At 43.0% G+C, this 17,942-nt stretch overlaps 1 protein-coding gene across 5 annotated transcripts in view; it reads right to left on the minus strand.

Annotated features, from left to right (window-relative positions):
• The window catches only part of SOX13 (SRY-box transcription factor 13), a 46,741-nt gene that overhangs the window by 24,651 nt on the left and 4,148 nt on the right, over positions 1 to 17,942 (minus strand). For 2 of the 5 annotated variants that reach the window (XM_069944525.1, XM_069944529.1), the window contains exon 1: positions 16,536 to 16,608. The exons of 1 other annotated variant lie outside the window; for it this stretch is intronic. The gene's annotated coding sequence lies outside the window, so the exon portion shown is untranslated. 2 more of the 5 variants (XM_069944527.1, XM_069944526.1) reach the window with 2 other exon arrangements.

The raw sequence follows: 17,942 nt of genomic DNA on the forward strand, positions 1-17,942 counted from the left end.
TCTGTGGCGAGTATAACATCATAAGACAAGGGTTACCAAGGCTAGGCATCCATCCACAGAGAGCTGTTTTGGGGTATTTGCCCCTCGTCAGTGTGGAGTAGGATTCTGGCTACCGGGGGCAATGATAAATAGACTAACAAAACACAACAATCACTGAACTCAGGGAGAACAGCGAAAAAATCCAATGGAGTACTCACTTACGAGAGTTCACAATAATATATATATATATATATATATATATATATATATATATATATATATATATATATTATATATACACACACACATACATACACACACACAGTAATAGGGGGGAAAAAGGTTTTAAATAAAGTAGAAGGCACATAAATTACTACAGAATATACACGCTAATAATGTATATGCTGTTACTGTTTAACGCATGCACGCCTTTATTGACACAAGGAAAATGTGGATCCCTGTGATATCTCTCTTTCACAGGAATATATAATGTATAGTATAAAGCACTTATGCCTGGTGACAACCCAAGTTTTAGTCTGTAAGCTCCAACAAGCAGATCTTGTTTATACTTAGTATTTTTGTTATTTTTACTTATTCTAATTAACTGTGTATTATGTACCTCTGTACTTTATGCATAAAAAAAGCGCTGCGGACTCTGTTGGCGCTATACAAATATATTATTATTATTATTATTATAGTACAGTATGGTCGTGTTTTTTTTTTGCCTTCCTCTGGATCAACGCAGTAGGTTTTCTTTAGGTTGGACTTGATGGACTCTTGTCTTTTTTTCAACCTTATCAACTGTTACTATGTTTACTATACTTTATAAGTAAAACATGTTGAAATATAATTATAAGTCAAAAATAAAAATACACTTAACATGTGCACATGAAGTGAGTTATTGTAAAAAATATATATATAAATAATAACAATCAGGTACATTACTAGCTTATGTTAGCAAAAAATAATCAACCAATAATAAACTGATAAACAACTATGTAATAAAAAACAACACTGCATCTTGTTAGGCACAATGGGCGCTCCTTACCTACAATGACCCGCACCCCTTACTGGATTACTGGTATTATATTAGTTTGATTCACATATTCTTCTTTAGTTGTTCCTCTTCAGTCGGCGGCCCACCATTCACTAACGTCACAGGTTCCTATCTCCCACCACATTGCTAAATATTTGAGCAGCGCCCTCAGACAGGGAGGGGGAGAATGTATTCTTATCATCAATGGTCCCATCTATTTGCAGGAAGTGGGCTCAGCAGCGATCCTATCAGCAGAAATGCCCCTATTCTAAAAGCTTATTTTTCCAACCAAAGATTTTTATCAAGGATTTGTTCAAAATTAAAAGACACCGAAACCCCCCAAGAACAGACTGATATTCGGCTAGGAGTGTCGGTGTTGCTAGAAACGCTTCTTCGGCAAATAATCGGCGCATGTAAAAGTGTCCGAGATCCGCAGAGGATGGGGAAAACGCTCTATCCACAGCTGTTTGCATCTTTCGGCAGACTTAAAAAATCTACCACTATTGGCCTGTGTAAACATGGGACGTGCGCCCAATAGCAATAGATTTAAATGGTCACTAGAATGATACAGTGATCGTTCGTGCAGCCTAGACGTTTGATTAGTTTCAGAACAGCCCCCGCCCCCCAACCCTGATATAGACAAGAAGTTTGTGCAATGGCTTTCCAATTCATATATGAATATATATATATTTATATATATATATATGGATATATGGCACATTTCTCTAGATGATAAGCCCTTCACAATGTATTTTGCTTTTAGTTTTTGTAATGTAAACCGGCCGGCAGTGCACACACCATACAGCAATTGTTTACGACCTTCCAAATAAAAGAACTAATTTTTTCCACCTGCTTTTTGCAGGTTCACACGTTTTGTTTTGTTTTTACACAGTTTAGAAAGTTTTATTTTCATTCAAAACTACGGCCGTATTTTGCTGCCTCCACACGTACAGGATCTGCAGCAGATTTGATTTGAATCAGCAACTTCAAATCTGCTGCAAATCCTGTATGTGTGAACACACCCTACAGTTAATTTTTTTGGTATATACAGAAAGAAAGATGTACAAAAGATTACAGGAAAATTCACAAAAGTAGTTATTAGTACTTAAAGAGAAATGATCAGCAGGTTAGAAGCATCTCCCTATAGTGCATGGGAAGTTGAGGATGAAGCTAAGTTTCTTTCCTTCCCCCTCAGCTCGGTTTCTATTATATTAGCAGTTTAATCAATATTCTTATTAGGGGGTTTGGTGCACAGGGGGCGGGACTGCCTCTGCTGAAGGGAGGGGTCAGCTGGGACAAATTAGTGGTGCACTGGGGGAAGTAGTCCCGCCCACAGTGCGCCAAACCCCCTAATTGGCATATTAACTAAACTGGTAATATCACAGAAACGGTGCAAAGGATGAAGGAAAGAAACGTACCTTCATCCTCTGTGCCCCATGCGCTATAAGGACATATCAGCAGCTCAGATTTTTCTAACTTTCTTAAAGTCCACAGAATAATTTTTATCAACTGCATAAATTAAAAAAAAAAAAAAAAAAAGGTAAATGATGCGGCATTAATATTTGCTCTCATATACAATTGAATGAGACAAGAAAGAAGTAGGGTGACTTATGGCAAAAAAAAACCCCAAACGGAGCAGAAGAATGAAACCATATAACATAACACTATGGCTGACATGGTTCTTTTTGGGCTCTAAACAACCTATTACCGCTGTTAGTCACTCCAAGTCAATGGCATTTGTGGTTGTTATGTATAGTGCTCTGCAGGCGTATTTCCTAGAAGTGTAAAAACCCGACTGTAAATGCTATAAAAGGTAATAATAATAAACGGCTATATTGTAAGACACAGTTTACCAAGTTCACATGAAATGAATAGCGATGATGATGATGAACAAGTACAAAGTATCAGACCCAAATCTCCATACAGTTTGGAGCCAATAGAACCCGAGTGTTGCTGCCAATCACTACAGAGCGCTGTAAACACAGGAGTAAATAATGTCATCTTTGTAACCGTTCACTGCGAGGGGAGATATTGATTCGGCTTTGTTCTCCTGAGCTGCTTGTGTATACTTTCGGAGGTTATGCAACAATAGTAATAAATTCCAGGCAGGATTATTTTAAATTTAGCCTGAGCAAAACAAGCAGAACACATTTGTATTACAGCTGCAAAACTGCACTAAGAACCCTTCATAGACGCTCCCCGCACTGTGACCTGCAGAAACCAGGGCGCTTTGTATCTACACGGCAGATGAGATTGCTCCTTTGAGGGTCATCCACGCGTGAGGCTTTGGTTTCAATCCAGCTACTTGTGAAGTTCCAAACCTCTTTCATCTCTCAGCACCTCGACTTCTAATTCTGTACGGCACCAACACAGTCTGTGCCTGCACCTAAAAACGTACTCAACTCAGCTGCAGCAATCTGACTTTCCCTTTTATTCTCCTACCAAATATCCCCAAAAAATTGGTGCCTGACTAAAGACCCTATAACGTCCGTATTTGGACTATATCGGCCACTACAGTTGATAATCATATCGTGTAATAGAAGACAACGATCAGCCGACAGGTACGATGAACGACCAGGATAGAAGCGATCTGCCCCGTGTAATAGGAGCGGTGGCAGCAGACCGCTGCTATCTCCTATGAGCTGCCCCCCTGCAGCTCCCAGTGACCACCCCCCTCCCCCTCGGCTCTTTCCCAATCAATGCCGACGCGTTATAGCAGGTAACGAGGAGCAAGTGAGCTCTGACCTGACAGGTCGGCGCTCGTTTGCTCCTCTGGATCGCCCCGTGTTCCGCGTTCCGGGATGTTTTCCGTGCACAGGGTTCCCTGCGCATGGACAAACTTATAGCCCATTGCTTTGTATGGGTCTATTTAGATATTCAGCGGTTTCACATATCCCCAATCCGTTCCATGGAAAAAAAATAGGACAACTCAGAGCAGAAGCACAGCACAGATTTCCCCATAGAAATCAATGATTTAAACTAGAACGCCAAAATTAACCAGTCCATGAAAAAATGGACACTGATGCAAAACGGATGTAAACACGGATGGTTTTGCACAGATTACGGATGTAGCTAGCGGACTACATCCACAGACTAAGAAAAACACTGAACGTGTGAATGCAGCCTTAAAGGGGTTATCTAGTGCTACAAAAACATGGCCACTTTTCCCCTTACTGTTGTCTCCAGTTCAGTTTGCAATTAAGCTCCATTTACTTCAATGGAACTGAGTTTCAAAACCCCACCCAAACTGGAGACAAGAGAGGGGGGAAAGTGGCCATGTTTTTGTAGCCCTGGATAACCCCTTTAAAAAAAAAAAAAAAAAAAATACAGGGGAGATCATTTTTCTGATGTAAAAATAAAATGCTAAAACGGTAAGGCTGGGTTCACGCTGCGTTTTTGCATTCTGTTTAACGTATATGTTTTATGGGGAAAAAAACTGAAGGATTTGTGTGTATCTGTTTGGATCCATTTTTCCATTGACATCAAAATAGATGCGTTTTTTCCTTTGTTTAGCATCCACAAAAACGTGTACATTAAAAAAGTGACCATTTAAAGGCAAATCCGTCAAACGGACTGCAAAAACGCAGTGTGAAGACAGACTAAATCTTAGAAAAACAGACATGAGTTAAAAAAAAAAAAAAAAAAAAAAGTAAATCTGACTACAAAGATGAGCTGCTTCACACCAAGATAAGAAAGATGTCTCATTTTCCAATCTCCCTGTGTGTGTTCTGTGGGTACAGATATTCATCACATGGAAAGGTTCCAGTAAGTGCTGAACAGCTGGCCAAACACTGTAAAACTGTATTGTGTACGGCCAGAGTAACAACTCATTCGGACACTACAGCCAGGGTGTTTGTCTTGCTGTTTCAGATCTGTACAGTCTTGGGGGAAAAACAGCCCCTAAAAAAGGAATAAATCCCCTATACAGAGAAACCATAACAAACTCTGCCAAATGGCCGTGTATCGGCCTCTTAATGAGTATACATGTGGCTTATGAGGCCATAGAGCAGCACACCTCACACGACTGCCACATGGCTAGAGGTGCCTAGCAGACCAAAAGGCCAAGATCACATTTGGGCCATGTTCCCACCATGTTTGACAGCTGTTACTTTCATAGCATATAATGGTCGTTATTTTGAAACAATCAGCAGTCATTTTGCCGGTGTGTGAACACAGCCCTAAACTGGAGATTCTATTCTCAGTCTGTCACGGATTCCATCCAAAATGCCAGGCAATACGGCAACCCTATGCACTACTTTTTCCAGGAGAATAAAAGACGCCATAACTGAACCCTGTATAATAAATTATATATATATATATATATATATATTACATTATTATATAATATATACATATATATATATATATATATATATATATACACACACACACACACACATACACACTAGGTGGTCCAAAAGTAGGTGGACAGTATGTGTAATAGTCAGTAGCAGATAATAGGTTAGTTTCGGGCGGTAGCCCGTGGGCCCATGGCCACCCAAAAAGACTGATAATTTTAGTGGTGAAATGTCTCCTGGCTACAGTTCTGCTGTGATTTGCAAGAAATCGTGGCTTTTCTACAGCAATTTTGCACAATTCAGGGCATCATGACATTATCTATCCTGTACTATGAACACCATGCTAGTGTTGCCATAGTTACAGTGGCATGGGGGGGGGGGGGGGGCAGGCTTGGTGAACAGCCCGGGGCCTATGGTAAAGTTAATCTGCCCCTGGTAATAGGGTTATGAAGGGGAGATTTATCAGACATGGTGTAAAGTGAAACTGGCTCAGTTGCCCCTAGCAACCAATCAGGTTCCACCTTTCATTTTCCAAAGAGTCTGTGAGGGATGAAAGGTGGAATCTGATTGGTTGCTAGGGGCGACTGAGCCAGTTTCACTTTAGACCACGTTTGATAAATCTCCCCCTTCATAACCCTATTACACATACTATCCACCTACTTTTGGTCCACCCTGTATATAATATAGTAGTATATGTAGTATATAGTAGTATCCCTTTGGAGACTTGCATATAATTTACTATAATAATCATAGTTTTCCGCAGTAAACCTTTTGTTGTTCTTAAAAATAAAAAAAAAGTAAAAATTTTGACTTTAGTTTACACTATAACAGGACGGCAGTACAATCTGATTAAGGATTAAATTATCGGCCATAGACAAACTAGTTTATTTTTCTTGGCTTGGTAATTCTGGAGTCTGCAGCCTCATCTGTAATAAAATACAATCAGCAGACGCAGGAAAACAGCTTGTAAGTCCTCAGTATTTTGGGAGGAATTATCATCATTGCACATTAGGCCAAAACAAATAACTGGAGACAGGACTAGAAATGTGGATGAGCAGATCCATATAACTAACCAGCAATCTTATACAGTATGAAAGGACTGATGTATACGGACGATGTCTGCCGAAATGGACCTGGGAGCTCCTGATATCATGATTAATTATGATGTCGGGAGCTCTGATACGGTTTGAAAGTTCGGGCTAGTGTACTGACACAGCCGCGCAGCGGCTGTGTCAGTACACTAGCCCGAACTTTCAAATAGTATCAGAGCTCCTGACATCATAATTAATCACAATGCTGGGAACTCCAAGGTCTATTCTGCAGGACACAGTCTGTGCACGGACGGCTTTTTGCGGACGTAAGCATTAAGCCTAACACGTTTACATAAAACAACGTTTTTGTGATAGGACTGAGACTAGTTAGAGTAACAGGCGTCTCTAGTCAGGTGCAAGAGAAAGACATCCCTTAGGGCCCTATTACACGGGACGATTATCATGCGGAAAATCGTTATATCATTTGAATTTAAACAATAGTCGTAATTGCGGGCAACGATCGAAAAATCGATTGTGTGTCGTTGATCTTTGATTTAGATCTGACCCTAAAATAATCGTTAATCGCTCGCTGTAATTCCATTCGCTCACTAATTGTTCAGTGTAAGTCCACATTGTTGATCAGATGGAGTAAACTATCGCAACTATAGTTCTGTGTAATATGGTGCACGATTTCAGGTTAACGATAAACAATCTCGTTTGTCATCGTTAATTGTTAAAAATCGCTTCGTCTAATAAGATCCTTACTCACCTGTACGCCTGACAGCACCCTGACCGCTGTACGCCCCACAAAAAGAAATAAAGTTACAAAAGAAAAAAGAACAAACGACTGTAGTGCTATGAAAGGATTGAGCCGTTCTCCATAGACGTCTAAAGCCACCGGACGATTATCGTTAGCATAATCGTTAACGATTAACGATCTCAAACGACCGCTATTGCGAAAGACCTGAAAACGTTCACTCATTTCCATGGAACGATAATCATTACTTATGATCGTATTTGCGATTGTTTTTCCTCGCTATTGCGTTCGTATCCACTGCGAACGACCAAACGACGTCTTATTCAATGAGAACGATTTGTGAACGTTTTGCGAACGAGCAACGATAAAAATAGGTCCAGGTCTTATAAAGCGATCAATGATTTCTTGTTCGGTCATTAATCGTTAACTGCATTTCAACCGAACGATTCAAACGATATAACGATAATCTGAACGATAATCTTTCGGTGGAATAGGGCCCTAAGCGGAAGCCACAGCCTCACTACTTTGGGTTCCCCCAATTTTCAGGCTTCAATTCTGATCACTCTCCATCGCTGTCAAACTAGCAAACTGCACCCCGTATATATGTTTGTTTTATTTAAAAATGTTTAGTTACTAGAGCGGCCCTGTGTTCTTACGGGGAGGTTCACACACGGGAGATTTCTCAGCCATAAAAACAAACAAGCAGATTTTGCTGTAAATTCAGAGCGGATTTCACCTCGAATACACTGAACAGAGTGACATCAATGGTGGAAATCTCCGACAAAGACTGACGTGCTAAAGATGGCGGTCACTTTCTGCAGTGCACAAACGAAATATGTACAACATCACATCATGTATAGTAGGACTATCCCCGTGCAAGACATTCTAGCAATTGTGCAGGTAAGTGTCATCCCAGTAAGCCCCCATTTCATGCTGGGTAAGGCTGGGTTCACACTGCAATTTTTTGCCGTCAGTTTTTTTAAATTTGTTTCATACAAAAAAAAAAATTTAAATAAAAAGTTGGATGAAAAAATGGTTGCATTTGTGTTTGACCTTGTTGTTGTGTAGGTTAAAAAGGGATGCTTTTCTATCCATTTTTTCATCATTATTTTTTATAATGAAAGTGAAAGGAAAAACGGATAAAATCAGACGCAAGCAAATGCATCAATTTTTTCACCTTTTTTGTTGCATAAAAGGGATGAAATAAAAAAAATTAAACGCAAAAAAAACAGTAAGGACCCAGCCTAAGGCTACGGGCAGTGAAAAACTAATTGATTCTGCCTTTGTTGCAAAAACCTGTTTTGCCAGGCACTGTTCATAGTCTTTCTTGTGATCTGCTTAAAGAGGGAATTCTGGTGAAATTGTATAATATATATTTATTTTCCCCAAATCAACTGGTATCAGCTGCTGTATGTCCTGCAGGAAGTGGTGTATTCTCTCCAGTCTGACACAGTGCTCTCTGCTGCCACCTTTGTCCATGTCAGGAACCGTCCAGAGCAGCAGCAAATCCCCATAGAAAACCTCTACTGCTCTGGACAGTTCCTGACATGGACAGAGGTGGCAGCAGAGAGCACTGTCTTAAAGTGGTGAATGAACGAGTGTGATTGTGGACTGGATATACTGAGGCACGGAGGAAACATTTGGATGAGAATCTGAAAATTATACCATTTGGACTATACTGCCGGTCTTCCTTTGTGTCCTTATAGAGGGAGAGCGGTCAGTGATAAATAAACAGAGTACAGGGTGTGCTGTCTACTTTCCCAGCGCCCTTGTGACACCCAGTTGTTGCAGGTAACAAAGGAAGTCTAAAAGCGCACAAAAGGCCCTTTGTTTGCCTGCAACTATTGTTGTTAGGTGTCACAATAGCGGATGAAAAACAACAATAGCTGCCGGCAAACAAAAGGCCTTTTGTGCACATTAACGCTTCTTGTGAAACCCTATCGCTGCAGGTGACAAAAGGACAATGGGAAGGTGCACACCGGTTCCACCCTGTACTGTCTTATTTGTATTCAGGCTGATCAGCTGTGACATGTGGCTTTACCGAGGCTGAAGTCATGAATGTGTTTAGAGTGCAGCAAGTAGATAGCAGAACAGCATATAAGTAGATAGTAGGTTACAATTATGAACAAAATAGAAAGAGCGATCGTCTCTCCTCCTCTCAATCTCTTGATGCAGTCGCTTTTCTCGTTAGATTGTTCTACCATAAACACTATGGAAGACGAGGACGCTTAGGCACGAACATGGGTAAGTAGCAGCTGTTTCGCGCGCATGCGCGCGAAACAGCTGCTACTTACCCATGTTCGTGTCTAAATGTCCTTGGCTTCCATAGTGTTTATGTTGGATTGTTCATTCCATGCCAACTAATAAACTGTCACTTCAAGAGAGCAGCGTCTTCCAGTACTTATCAGCTGCTGTATGTCCTGCAGGAAGTGGTGTATTCTCTCCAGTCTGACACAGTGCTCTCTGCTGCTCCTTCTGTCCACGAGAGCAGTAGCAAATCCCCATAGAAAACCTCTCCTGCTGTGGACAGTTCCTGACATGGACAGAGGTGGCAGCAGAGAGCACTGTGTCAGACTAGAAAGAATACATTACTTCCTGCAGGACATACAGCAGCAGGTAAGTACTGAAAAACTTGAGATTTTTAAATAGAACTAAATTACAAATGTCCAAATGTGTCCAAAAAATGTTTTAAAAAATCCCCTTACAAATAACAAAAAAGGACAGTCAAGTTCCCTGACAGTCAGAGGACGGCTACGACGGTGTCTTCCTGCTATCTGACTTATTTTGACCTGTTGAACTTATATATCACATTACGTGTAGTTTTTTGTTTTTTTTTAAAGCATAATCTGGTTCATATCAGAATAAACTGTACAAGGGTGGGTGGGTGGTGGGGGGCAGCATTAGGCCTGGTTCACATCTGCTTTAAAAACACTTTTGCAGGGGCCAAAACAAATGGAACTGGACAAGCCATCGCACAACAGACATCAAGGGATCCAAGGAGATCCCATTGATTTTAAAGGGATTTGTCAGGTTCCGTCAGGTGTCCCTTCATTTAGCAGGATTTGACCAGACCGAAAAAAAAAAAGTGTACAGTCAAGAGACCCCACTGTTTAAATGGAATCTGGTGTGAACTTAGCCGTCTTTGCCTAAAACAGCAAAAGGCCCAATAAACTATGAATTGGAAGCAAAATCGAGGAAAAGAGCTCAAATATGGATAGTAAGAGGCGACAGGTAGATGAACACAGTTTCCAATCAATCAAAATCTGTATATCAAAACCAGACATTTCAGTGCACAATAGTAAAGATCTATCCAAAGGTGCAATGGAAGAGCGAGGGATGGAGTCTAGGACAAACTGCATTAAAGGAGAACTCCGGGCTGGGAAGGATGAAAGAAATAACGTGCTCTCACCTCGCCCGCTGCAGCACTGATGCCGGTATCCCGCACCTCCAGGCCCGGACAATTCTGTCAGGCCCACTCAGGCAGTCAGAGACAGTAGCAGAGTCCTTCCTCAGCCGCTGACTGGCTGAGCGGGCCTCACATGTAACGTCTCAGGTCCCCAGACCCAGAAGTGTCCAGGACCGGGGACCGGAGCTGCGGGATACCGGCATCAGCACTGGAGCGGGGAAGGTGAGAACATGTTACTTCTTTCATCCTCCCCAGGCCAAAAATCACCCTAGCCCAGAGTTTTCCTTTAAATATAGCATCCCCCCCCCCACACACACTCAGCGCACAATGTATGACACACACCACGTCCTCAAACATAAATCTATGAGAATACGTAGAATAAGTATTATATAGGAGTACTCCTGACAGAAATCAGAGGGGCAGCACACTGCAATACAGGCAACCGTAACATGTAAAACATCAAATGGCATATAAAGGGGTTTTCCAGCACTTACAAAATATTCTCTATGTTGCTGCCATAAAACATAAGAAACATCTAATCCTGGAGTCCTCCTGTGCTATCTCAGGGTCCCCTGCTGACCGCAGAGGAATAAACTCACCTAGGCAATGACAACCCGCTCAGCCAATCACTGGCCGCTGTGTCCCATCTCAGTCAGTGATTGGCTGAGCGGGCTGTCATTGCCGAGACTAATTCATCTGCAGCTGTGGTCAGCATGGGATCCAGAGGCACCACAGGAGCGTGGGGAGGTAAGTAAAAGTGGTTTATCATGATTTATACATGGGCAGCAACATGTAGAAAGTTTTTAAATCCCGGATAACACCTGAATTATTTGGGGTTGATTTTCCCTAATTCTCCATTTTGACCATCTGTATTTTACAATAATCCCAAAATTGCGGTCTTTATGGTGGCTACAAAGCCCAATTATACTTCTAAACTGCTTGTTCTGTAAAGATCACTTTCCAACAGTGTTCTCCTCATCAGAGGCAAAATTACATTGAAAGGCGACACCAAAATACAGAAAAAAAAATTAAGCCAGACCATTCACAAGTTAAGAGTCAGAGAGCATGCCTAGAAAACTTTACCGCGCAAGTGATTAGGGTCTGCTCCAGGGTACTGGTAGCTATGTTCATGGGACTTGCCAAAAAGCATCTCTCTAAACGCTGTTAAAACTAGCTCAGGCAAGATGGCTGCCCTTATAACAATATACAAGAAATGGAAAAAAAAATAGATTATGATCAGATGATACATTCATTTTAACAAAACTGTTTGGCAATGACTTGAAGTTAGTAATGGAAGTTTATACAACATAAAGAGATACCGGCTTGATACTGAAAATTTTACATTAAATATCCCCAAATATCAGAAGAAAAATATCATTCAGAGTCCTGCTCATTCTCGCCCATGATACACAGGGTGACAGCTGACAAGAAGCAGCTGCAAACTTTTTTACATCCACGTGAAGGAATTTCCATTGGGTCAATGTTAGGGTACAGAATTTTCCCACCATGGATCTGAGATTCCGCAGCTGTAGCTCCGCCACCCGTGTCATCCCTATTCAGCAAAGGGTTAAAAACTCGGCTTCAGGATTCAAAATCAATGCCGAAAATATCCGCTGCATGGGGGCGAGATGACATCAAATCTCATTCTCATACCTTGTACTATAAAATACTGCAAATATTACAGATCCGCAAATAATGACGGACGCTCCCATAGAGAGGAAGCCTATAGGAATAGATTGTAAGTGGAGGGGAACCAGACATGGCTGGCAATCCCAGCAGCCGCACAACAACACTCATTCTCTATTAGGATGAATGAGAGTTATTGAAAACCCAGTGAAGATTCGGGAGGGGCCCCCGGCTGCTGACGTCCACTGGATACATATCCTCCTCATCCTCATCGTATCCCCCTGCACCCCTGCTACCAGGACCAGGTGTAGTGCCGCATATGAGAAGACAGCAGATAATCTGTAAATGAGCATCTCCGACAGCTGCATACAGTGCTGAAAGGTCTTATAAGACTCTATAGAAGCCGTCATTCATCTCTCATACTGGAAGGAACAATGTATAGAGAACAATAAGAGCCGCACACGCAGCTGGTTCCACATCTGTCACCATCCAAATAATGGAATCTTACATGTGCGGACAGAACCTCATCGAGGATTTTTACAGGACAGGGATTTACTTTTATACGCACATCTCACGCTTCTCGCTAAGGCTGGGTTCACACTGCGGTTTTTCTTCAAGTGTTTTTACAAAAAACGGATGGAAAAAAAAGATGCATTTTGATCCTTTTTTATAATGAAAAAAAACGGATCAAAACACATCAGTTTTTTTAATGTGCACAAAAATAACGTAAAAGTACGTTTAAAAAAATGGATGCTTTTTGATCCTTTATTTTTTAATGGGAGTCAGTGGAAAAATGGATCAAACCAGATGCAAAAATGGATGAAAAAAAACATAGCGTAAAAATCGAGCCTGAGGGTAGGTTCACACTGAGGAATTCTCACGGAAATGTAGAGGAAAGTTTTTTGCTTGAAATTCCTCACTTGTTCAGCTCGGGCAGAACAGGGGCAGAAGTTAGGCCCCCATTGACTTCTATAGGATTCCTCAAGCAGAATCCACCCAAAGGACTGACATGTCAATTCTTTGGGCAGAAAGCGGATCAACGGCAGAAAATTCTGCAGTGTGAACAACAGAGCACAAATCCCATTGAACACAATAGGACATTGCTCTGTACATATTTTACGGGAGGAATTTCAAGCTGAAATAAGAGAGGATTCCTCTTCAATATCTCGCCCTATTCCTCAGTGTGAACCTACCCTAAGGCTGGGCTCACGCTACGTTTAAGGGTAAATTCACATGGGCGGATCCGCCAGGTCTAACCCACGAGATCCGCAGCTAATCCGCAATACACGTATTAATATTAAGAATAATACGTGTATTGCGGATTAGCTGCGGGTTTCGTGCATGAGACTCCCGGCGGATCTGCCTGTGTGAATTTACCCTATACGTTTTACGTTTTTGCAAAACACAGATGTGTTTTGATCCTTTTTTATAATGGAGGTCAATGGGAAAAACAAATCAAAACATCCTTTTTTTTAAAAAAAAAAAAACTTACATAAAAACGTAGTTGACCACTTTTTTGTGGACGTTAAAAAAAAAAAGTGTTTTGATCCGTTTTTCCATTGACTCCCATTATAAAAATAAAGGGTTAAAACACATCCGGGGTTTTTTTTTGTTTTTTTAAGTACACAAAAACTGTGTGTTTTGACCCTTTATTTTTATAATGGGAGTCAATGGAAAAACATGTTTGTTTTTTTTTACGTCCCCAAAAAAGTGGTTGACTACGTTTTTGTGTACGTAAAAAAAAAAAAAAAAAACCGATGTGTTTTGACCCTTTATTTTTATAATGGAAGTCAATGGAAAAAATAGATCCACACAATTGCATACATTGTTGTTTTTTTGCAAAAACCAATGAGCAAAACAAATTGCAAAAATGTAGTGTGAACCCAGCGTTATTATGATGTCCCTCAAGACACCGGCTGAGAAATATGCTACATATTAGACATTTTCACCATTTAAACTTGAGGGGAACCCAGTATAACAAGTCTGTCCTGTTGTCCGTGTGCTTCGCTGCCGTAATGGGATGATACACACACAGTTATACTGCAGCTGCTTAGCCAAGCCCCGATTGTTTAAAGAAGAAGAAAATATGATGTCACGGTATAAAGGTTATATTGTTATTATTATATCTGGCTTCATATACAGCTACATTTTGTACAATCTGTATTACAGCAGATGTGAATACCCCATAGGGATCGCTACGCTGCTGTCCGTTCAGGTGGTTGCGTCCATATTATGTTCATCTAATATCAGCTGTTGCAAAACTACAATTCCCATCATGCCTGGACAGCCAAAGCGAAGCTTTGGCTGTCCAGGCATGATGGGAATTGTAGTTTTGCAACAGCTGGAGGGCCGAAGGTTCCCCATCCCTGACATAAAGCATCATTCATCATGGGCGCCAGTATAATAAAGTTTGCCAACTTCCCAAGTGTCGATAGACAAAAATAAACGAATTTTCGGTCATCGTCGGGCGTTATTACACGGACAGATAATGGCTCATTTTTGATCCTTAGGGTGCGTTCACACTTACCGGATCCGCAGCTGTGTTCAGTTATTTAAATGAAATCTGCTGCGGATCTGCAGCATATTTGATGCTGTGTTCAGTTCATTAAATGAAATCTGCTGCGGATGCGGTAAGTGTGAACGTACCCCGATAGTGAATTTTTAAATGACAGTCGCTTCGTGTAATAGGGCCTTTAGTGTTGCTGGGTTTCCTCCCAGGATGGGATAGTTTTACTCCCCCACTGCGCCATGTTGGGGACAAGGTTTGCCAGGAATGGTGACAATCTCTGTACATGGCGCTATACAAGTCAGAGCTATATAAATACATGTAGGATCCTCATGGTTACATGTGCCCGGATGGGAATAGCCAACAAGTGAAGAAGGTGAAGTATAAACATATCCGATAAGTAACATCACATATAATCATCTCCTATGAGATAAGTAACATCACATGGTGACGTCAGGATGAGCAGCGTGCGCAGCATCAGTATATACAAGGCAGCGTATGCCGCTATATATACACCCAGCTCTCCCTATGGCATTCTTATACACATAGGTAGGAACTATAATTACTGCTTGGAGAAGACAGGACTATATACCATGTATACAGAGTAAACACAAGTCACGTGAGATCTGTGCGTCACTATACTGTAAACACCAGTCACTTGTGAGACATGAGTGATGTACATAGTGATCGGGTATATGAGAGGGGGGCCGGGAGCCGGACCCCATAAAGAAGAGGGGGGGGTAATAAAATATCCAGACAACCCATGTCCCCATCATCCACCCTTACAGGTAACCACAGTATTACACAGACAGGGACTATGTACTACGTAAGGATGGAGGCGCTCTAGATCTATATGGAGGGGACTGCATCCGTCTGTAACAGCCCTGGGTGGGTAATCCTCTGAAACAAGAGCATTGCACTTATGTCTATAGGTGACAACTACTCCTGTGTCTATAGGTGACAACTACTCCTGTGTCTATAGGTGACAACTACTCCTGTGTCTATAGGTGACAACTACTCCTGTGTCTATAGGTGACAACTACTCCTGTGTCTATAGGTGACAACTACTCCTGTGTCTATAGGTGACAACTACTCCTGTGTCTATAGGTGACAACTACTCCTGTGTCTATAGGTGACAACTACTCCTGTGTCTATAGGTGACAACTACTCCTGTGTCTATAGGTGACAACTACTCCTGTGCACTTAGATAGACATAGGAGTAGTTGTCACCTAGTAGTTGTCAACTACTATCTGGTATAGCTGTCAACTACTCCTATGTGTATAGGTGATGACTTCTCCTCTGTCTAGAAGTGACAACTACTATGTGGTATAGCTGACAATTACTATGGGTATAGGTGACAACTACATCTATGTGTACAGAAGACAACTACTCCTTTGGCTGTAGATGACAACTACTGGTGTGTGTGTAGAGGTGACAACTACTAAGTGGTACAGCTGACAACTACTATGTGCAGAGGTGACAACCACTCCTAGGAGAAGTTATCACCTCTACACACAAGTAAAGAGGTAACAACTCCTCCTGCTGTGCTCCCCAGAGGTCAGCACATGTTGTGGTGTAGTATTTGTCACTCTCCCTGTCATACTCACTATATATAATATATCTATATCAGTGTATGGTGAGTGGATATGTGTAGGCTTCCCTGATATCACTGGACATAGCAGCCTCCTTGCTTTGCCCCATCCATCAATAATAATAATAATAATAATAATAATAATGCAGTCAGTGTACTGTTACCCTGGTGACACTGCCATCCCTGCCCATAGTATATAACAGTATCCAGCGCTCCGTGTACTGTGCTATGGTGCGTGAGCGCTACAGGAGCCCAACATGTGTCTATGACTAAGGAGGAGAGAAGTTGTCACCCCCATACTCACTGCCGGGGCTCTGTCCCGCAGCTTCTCGCTCTCCCCCGCAGCTTCTCGCTCTCCCCCGCAGCTTCTCGCTCTCTCCCGCACCTCCTCAGTCTCCCGCACCTCCTCAGTCTCCCGCAGCTCCTCGCTCTCTCCCGCAGCTTCTCGCTGTCTCCCGCAGCTTCTCGCTCTCTCCCGCAGCTCCTCGCTCTCCCCCGCAGCTTCTCGCTCTCTCCCGCACCTCCTCAGTCTCCCGCACCTCCTCAGTCTCCCGCAGCTTCTCAGTCTCCCGCAGCTTCTCAGTCTCCCGCAGCTTCTCAGTCTCCCGCAGCTCCTCGCTCTCCCGCAGCTTCTCAGTCTCCCGCAGCTTCTCAGTCTCCCGCAGCTCCTCGCTCTCTCCCGCAGCTTCTCGCTCTCTCCCGCAGCTTCTCGCTCTCTCCCGCAGCTTCTCGCTCTCTCCCGCAGCTCCTCACTCTCCCGCCGTCAGTCGTCTCCAGTCACCGCTGGCTCCCCGTCCGTGCTTCTCCTGTGCTCCTGTGGGTGTGATCTCCTCTCCTGGGATGTACTCGCCTCTTCCTGCCCGCCCCCTGCTGTGTGTGCGCCGAGTTACCAATCAGCGGCTCCGGAGAGGGCACTGTCGGCCGCTCGGTCTGAACAAGCGGCACCCGCTACTCCCTGCAGCAGCGCCCCCCGCGCTCCCGGCTGCGCTGCCTGCACGGGTCACGTGACGCGCTCTACAGGCTGCTGCGGCTGCCGGGATCACCGGACGCTCCTATGACATCTGTCAATCAGTGATCTCTCTGGCTATAGGTGTAGATGTATCTGTGAGTCCCTGGTGTGAGCAGTGCACCCTGGGAGTGCAGGACTCTGGGTCCAGCTCACAATTAACAAAAGCCCCAGAGCAGCAGCAGCAGGAAGACAATGAACAATGGCTCTCTGAGAGGAGGGAGGTGAATAAAGGGCTTTGTTCCTCTGTCCATATGATGCTCAGAGCCCATTACTGGGAGCAGCAGGAAATGGCTCAGTCCCTGAGCACTGGGGGAGGGGGCACATTCCTGTCCCGTGAGGGACACATCAAAGGGAAGTGGGGGAGTAGAGAGAGAGAGAGGCCCCTATAGTGTGGAATAGCCTTTAACCCCTGCACCGCCGCAGCCTGCACAATAATGCTCCATTGTGGCCGCCGTGTCCAATAAGTCTGCGCCTCTTATCTGCTTTATGAGCTGCGACCTTTGGTGCCAGGTGATTGTTGTGCGGATAACAAAGGTCCATGGTCCTGGGAGAAGGGCCGCCATTTATGAGACAATAACCCGGCAGCTCAGAGGTTTATTATTGCTGCCCTCAATAGTGTAATAATCTGCCACATTGCAGAACATCGCACCTTTACCCCCTCCTTGTCTTCTGGATCCGGCTGTTACTCTTATATAGCTGGGG

The sequence above is a fragment of the Dendropsophus ebraccatus genome, chromosome 11, assembly GCF_027789765.1.
Source record: "Dendropsophus ebraccatus isolate aDenEbr1 chromosome 11, aDenEbr1.pat, whole genome shotgun sequence".
NCBI classification, from domain to species: domain Eukaryota; kingdom Metazoa; phylum Chordata; class Amphibia; order Anura; family Hylidae; genus Dendropsophus; species Dendropsophus ebraccatus.